Below are 7,277 nucleotides of genomic sequence, written 5' to 3' on the forward strand. Positions count from 1 at the left end.
GGTCTCAGTGTTCATTGTGCCTTTAAAATACGTACCATGTTTCTCTCCACTTTCTCACAACCATCTCTGTGGCACTTTTAATATGTAAACATCCAATGTACTGTGCAGTTCTCATGTATAATTTATTCTACAAGTCTTTGGTACTTCAAGTTTCAGATGACCTTGCCACCTTATTTAACAGGAAAAGCTTCTGAGCTGCCAAAATGGCTCCATTCATTTATACAGGAAAGATTGATGTCCCATTAAGTGTGAATTCTATATTAAGTAATGTATTAGTTGTGTTAGCATGAAAATCATTACCAAATCATTACCAAAGGAGAAAACATTTCAAAAGGTGCTTTGAAACTGGAAGGAATCAGATCTATGCAGGTGCAGTTCATTCAGAAAATACTACAATGCATGTTAACTTTTGCAGGCACTGATTATATATTCCATGAAGACAAATGACACAGTAGCTTTTTTAAACTTTCATTTTTAGTGAAAGAGGAGGGGACTAAAATTGTTGTATATTGAAATCAGTAATTTTAGGTGAAGTCAATTATTTTAGATTCTGCCTACGCATCCAGTTCTGCCAAATAATTTCCGAGGCTATTGTTACTTTTTGGATTAAGGGTATTGCACAGTATTTCCGTTCCAGCATTAGTGAATTAATTCTGATTTGCATAAATTTAAAATTGTCTAAAATTGAACCACTTCTCTATGTAAAGCTAACACCATAGATTCAAAAAGGGTTTGCTCAAAACTTTCCTCATTTTAGACTATTTGCAGCAGATTCTCCTCTCTCATTGCAGCCACCTTAGGTTATGTTTACCTTTCATTGTTTTAACTGAGGAAGACCTGTTACCTTATGTTTGCTGCCATTTATAGAGATAGTGATTCATAACCTGATCGTTTGTGTGTGTTTCTTGGTGGGTTTTTTTGTTTGTTTGTTTTTAACTAAACCTGGGTTCAGTTCCAAAGAGTTTAATGACTCTGATGATGAATCTTTACAGTTATGAGGTGAGGCAAAGAAAGAGGGGGAAAGTAAAACTGTATGTTCGTATAATTCTGTATGTGCCTGTATTAAATAGGCCTAATCCTACAGGCCTTATTTAGGTCTGTACTTCCCACTTAAACCAACATGTATTTTTGTATTAGTTTAAGTTTGTGTTTGCTTCACGTTTTGCAGTCTTGAGCTGATTTTCTGACTGCTGCTTCTTTTTTTAAACATTTTAATACTGAAGAATATTTTTTAAACAGCAAATCTTCTCATAATGAAATGTAGGCAAACTGACTACATGTCCCTTAAGCTAAATATGAACAGAATCCTGCAAAAATCAATTGTCTGATAGCTGGAGGACACCGGCTTCCATGTGATTGAATTTGCTGGCTTGACAGAGGCTTCTGAAGCACAGATGTGTGAGATTTTCTAACCTAATTAAAGAACCCCCACCATCAGCTCTGAATTAAGTGATTTCACGGCAATATGAAATGATAACTCTTTGCTGAACTGCTGTGAAACAGCGGCTTTGGATCTTGCTATTTGTGTAGAAATCACTCGGCGCACACGTCCCCAAATATACAGTACAAAAGCCTTGGAGCTGCTGGACTGCAATGAATATTCATGTGAGTTCAAGCGTAAAGCTCTGAGACATGACCAGTTGCCTCTATTTCTGTTTTCCTCTGCTGCAGAGGTTACTTGTGGAGATTCAGGGCCTGGCCCACTGCATGTGTTAGGGACAGTAAATGGACTATTTCAAAGGATTATGCATATTAGCAGGTAACGCACTGCAACGCTGGAAAGACTTGCATATTCTTTTCTTTTCACTCAATAAAAACATGTATCCAAATATTCACTCAGGAGTACTTTTGGAACTAGAATAATTTTGTGTATTCAATTTAGTGTCTATCTTCTAATGGTTATATATGCCCTTTTTTTTTTTTTTTTTTAACAGGCCCAGAACATTGATATTTTTATTCTGATTATGAATGCATCTTAAGCAGATATACTCTGTTTCAGGTTAGCAAAATTGATCTGATCTATATCAGTTTGGAGGTAGTCCGCTTTCTTTCCCCTTCCCATTTGCATGTTTTATTTAAACTCTGTTCATTTCTTTTGCACTACATACATTATTCAGAGAATCTCTCTTACTGACAGAGAGCTGAAATTATTGCAAAACATGAATAGTACAAGATTCTTACTCATCAGAACACAATACACCAGAGCTGAAACGTTTGACTATTAGCATACATTGGTTTGCACCTTATAAGCAGGAAATTCCTGTGATTAGAAATCTACCTTCAGCTTGAATTCAGATGTTGGAGCAATGCACTGATTTTTGGAGAGGATTATATGTGTTTATTCTTTACCTGAATTCAAAATAATTTTCTTCTCTCCGTGCACCATCTATATTACATTACTGTATCTCAGCAATGCAGTCAACATTAAACCTGCTTTCTTACTTTTGAGAGGCAGCTCTCTAATTTTGCAAAGAACCATCTGCCTTCCAGCTCTTATCTTGTGGTTAAGAATTCTTGTGTTGAAGTTTCAAAAATCCTTAATGTATTACCAGTATTGCAGTTCTTGTACAGGAGTAGGCTAAATGGAGGGAAAAAAAGAAATTGGTTCAAGGCGTTCATCAGTGTTTCATAGTAAAAGTAAAGCTTTTCCCTTTGAGTCTGCTTGACTTCATGTGTATTCTGGGATGAATATATTCCTAATAAGTATTGGGGCAATTCCTAATAATTTGGGGTAGATCAGACATTTCTCTTGTTTCATCTGTGGCACGATTCAATATTTTAATCCCAGTAGATGCAACCCCCCAAAAATACAACTTTCTTTATGATATACTACATGGATCAGAAGAAGAAAAACCCACTGGAATTAAAAATCTTTTATCTTGGAATAACTTCCCTCTTTTCCCAAGAGGTAGTCTCTTTGACTTTCGTGCCCTCCGGACTAATGCAGGATCGATGACCTGACATTGGAGGGCCTGATTCTGCCTCACCAGTATGAATGCAGTTCCTGGGTGAGATCCACCAAGGTCAAATGCAGCCCTGAGGCCAGACAGGAACCTCCCTCGTCGCTTTGCTCTCTTCTGTGGGTCTGTCTCTAGGTTTGTGCTTGCTAGTAGGGGGAGAGGCAATGGCATTTTGGAGTTAACTTTTCTTCTGAGAAAGCTGAGGAAATAGACTTAAATGTAGTATTGCCTTTATATTGTGACTATCTGTCATTTTACTTACAGCAGTTTCAGCTTTGATTTGTTAAGCTGCATCATAATGGGATTTTCATTAAATTTGGTTATTAATTCTGCTTCATAATTACAACTCAATTTAGCAATGGGAGTGCAACCTTAGTTTAATAATCAGTGTCATTTAAAACCATGGTGTTCTTTATTTAGAAAGTGAGGTTTCATACAGCTGAATGGTATTTTCCTGTCAAGAGCAGTACAGTATTCCCAAGGATGCAGTTTGGAGTATATTGAGAGTTACCATAAAGGCGTACCATACGGTCAGGTTTGAGCTGCAAAAGCAAATAGTGTGCCAGTTTGCTAAAAAAAATGGAACTGGATTAAATTGTACCCTTCTAAAATAGGATCGATTAAAAAAAAAAAAACAAACCCCACAACCATTTGAGGTGAGTGTTTTGCTTTAATACATGGAGTTTGTCTCAAGCTAGACTCCAATTATTGAAAACAAGTCCTCTTAAAATTTCTATTATTAGCACTTGCTGATTGAGTCAAAGATTATGTGTGTACTTGGGTGTCATTTGCTGTAAGAAGGATTCTGTATATTCTTAAGATATAAGCAGATCTGTATTCGAAGAGTTTCATGGCTCTAAATGTGATACTTGTAAATAGCTGTACAGCAGAGAGAAAATCAACCATCAATAGCTCCAATCCATCAGAGTCTGGTTTTAATTTTCAAGGTTATTGTTGGGAAAATAAATGATGGGCCTTTGCTGAAATATAGTCAGAATTCTTCAGTGAAAATTCAGAACATGCATTTCCCTGGCATAAACCAGGATTTTTGTCCTAGCACATTACTGGACTGGCTGAAACTGTAAACTCAAGAGCTTTATTATAGGCTACAGAAATAATTGAATCTTCATTTGAGGATATTAATAACAAGGACTGTGCTCCTTCATTCCTCCTGCAGGAGCCAATGCAGTGCAGTACTTGTGTAGGACAAAGCACTGTAACAAGTAAATTAAATTGATTAACTTCAGCTTTATCATTGTAATCTAAGTTTGCATGTTAGTCAAAATAGCTCATGCATTTCATTTTTAAGTCTTGATTGTTTTGAGACTTGCTTGTTCATGAGAGAGGAAGACGTCTGTTTTGATTTCTTAACGGGTTTAGATCCTACTATGAATTGTGTAAATTCAGATTGTGAGCAGGTGAAGTTCTTTGGATTTAAATGTGTTGGACCAAATAATTTTTCCTCATAGTTCTTATTCCTTAATATACAACTGAGTAAAAGGAGGTGAAATTTGTGCTCGTGCAGAAGTGAAGAATCAGTGTAATTAAATGGAAAAATTGGACTTCTCTCTAGAATTCCATTTGTCTAGGTAGTTGGCTTGAGGCCAAGCTTTTGACCTAGTACAGCACCAAGACTGCTTTTGCAACTTAGGTGGGTGTACCTATACTGAAGTTATGTGTTGGAACCCCAAGTCAAACTAGATAAATTATTCCTGTGTACATCAAGAATTGTTCTTCTGAATTTGGGAAAATAAGCTTGCTCAGAAGTACCTGATCACAGCATCTTTCTTGGAAGTTTTGGTGCTGTTTTACTTTTAGCCATTTTCTTAGTTTTATTGTCTTCCTCTATCTAGTTTGGATTCTTACATAACTTTTATTTTTGTTTTATTTTGGGTTTTTTTTATTTATTTATTTTAAGGATCTCACTGGCTTTTAACAGTGCTGATATGGATTCAGTTGTTTTTCAATGCAATTATGGTTGGGTACTATTAAAAATTCGGTATCAGCCATGTCTGTTTTCAGACACCCACGTTCAAATAGGCTGTCTCACATTTTGGCACTGAGAGATGTTCTAGTATTTTCCAGAGTACTCAGCAGCACCTGCTTTCCTGGTGGGAACTGTTTACTGCTGAGCACTTTGGAAAATCTGTCTCTGTGTGATAATGTGTCAACTGTCTTGTCTCAGTAGTGTTACTTCCTTGTGAGGACATTGTTTCTTCCCTGTTCTTTTCCCCATAGTCTTGATGAAGCATCTACTTGACTTGTTCAAGTAATTTCAACTGTTTCTTGGGTTTCTGGTAAGAAAATGGAACCAGAGTGTCACATACTCATCACCTTTGTCTTGGCAATGCACTGTAAAGACCCATCCCATCCTTCCTCTTCTTCAGGTTCCTCGGAGCTGATCATACATGAGCTTTATGTTGGACTCATGGGGGGAATACCTGGATACTTATTAACAACCTGCTGTTCTTGGGGGGGTTTTGTCCAGCTATGCTAACATTAACAAATTCCAGTGCAAATATTGGCACTTGGTCTGCAGTTTTTCCCCCAGACCTGTCGGTGATTTAAATAGGAGCTGTACCTGAGCAAGGATTGCAGACTTGGACCTGTTATAATGAAGGATCAGTAGGAAACAGCTTTTTTTGCAAGGTGAACAGGTTCTCATTCCTTCATCTTGTAGCTCAAATTTTTAAAAGTATTAAGTTGCTTAACTCCTGTTATTTTTAAAAAAAAAGTGTAAAGTCTAGAAATTGGACCCCTGGTACATAATTGGCTATTTTAAAAGAATGTCACTTGGGATACTGTTTTCTTATGTTCCACAAGTTGTTTTGGTGTTGTATTTATATGCAGCCATTGCTCCTGAAAAATTCAGTCTTGTGCAGTAGCTTTCTGTATTCTAAAGTCATGGACAACATGAGTGTGGCTGCAGGTTTTTTTTCCGTAAATACAAATAAAGCACAAGAGAAACAAAAAGCAGTTAAAGTTTTCAGCAGCTTATTTATTAGATTCTTTGTGGGGAAAGGCTTTAAACACATTTTGGAGGCTGATTTTAAAACATACCAGCTTCTAACTATTCATAACAGTTTGACCCTCTGTGGGATAGATTTGGTGCCATTTTTGCAGGCACGCTCTTCCAGTTGCTTTTATGATGTATTTGCAGAGTACTCTCTTAAACCCATAAAATTTGAACTTCATTTTTATTTGCACATCACCTTGTCATACAATTCAGGTATGTGCAATGAATATCCATCAAACGGGTGTTTTAGGAAACTTCACAGGTACTGAGAGTTAATTGCTGAAAAGAATTAAGACTTTTATGCTTTGTTTCCCTCAATTTTCAGATCCATTTCTAAATGGATATGGAATTTACATTTTCACATTGTAGTGCAAAAGGCGGTGCATATGTTACTATTAGAAATCATTATCCAAAATAATTAGGAATTATTGTACAAAATATTCTGGTTTTGCTAATTTCTTTCACAGTTATGTGTTACACTTCATTTATTTTTGTTAAAGATTTTACTGATAGCATGTGGCTTTTTTTGTTTCAGTGTCAGGTTCAGATCTGTTTTCTCAGTGGGTAAAATGATCTGTGTAATATATATTCAAGGTAGAGACAGAGACAAGAGAGGAAATTCTTGTAGAGCAAGAAGAGTACAAAAGAGCGTTTTTCTCTGCGAAAGCTTCCAGCTCTACTTTAATATTCCTGATGTACAGTAGCAATATTTCACGGTACTAGTTAATGTGAGCTATGGGTCTGGATGGTGTTGTCTTTAGGTCTGGAAAACATTATTGAGTATAAGTGAAAAACACTTTATCAAGCCCATATACATTCATGTAAAATGCAGGAGTAAAAAGCTATAATATTTTAAAAAAAGCACGTGCACATCAGTACACTTAGCCCTTTGTTTCCTCATCTAAGTTGATGGAGGAAAAATGAACAGGACTTTATAGACCCACAGTCTCAGCAGAGTCGTGTAGGACCTCGTATTCGTGATTTCCTCCAGGTTTTCTATGTGGTTCTGTCCTGATGGGGCTTGCTAATAACAGCCTCCAGCCTTCGTCGTTTCCATCCATTTAAATTGAGAAGAGTGTTTAAGAATGGACTTTTCAAAACCACTGCAGCTGGGAGGATAATTTCCTTTGAAAATCAATAGTCACATGCTCTTGGCTGACTTGGGAGTGTTTCTCACTTCTCCAAGTAGAAGGCACAAGCCAGGTAAGAAGCTGGCTCTTGAGGCTGTTTGCACACCCTGGTAACACTTTATCTAGCTGTTTGTGTGGCCTCCAGTTGAGAGCTGGTCGGGGGTTCTCAGA

General features: G+C 36.9%; 1 protein-coding gene across 5 annotated transcripts in view; it reads left to right on the top strand.

Annotated features, from left to right (window-relative positions):
* The window catches only part of GRIA4 (glutamate ionotropic receptor AMPA type subunit 4), a 275,697-nt gene that overhangs the window by 38,473 nt on the left and 229,947 nt on the right, over positions 1-7,277 (top strand). The window lies entirely within an intron of this gene.

Source organism: Falco punctatus, assembly GCF_963210335.1.
Source record: "Falco punctatus genome assembly, chromosome: 2".
Classification (NCBI taxonomy): Eukaryota; Metazoa; Chordata; class Aves; order Falconiformes; family Falconidae; genus Falco; species Falco punctatus.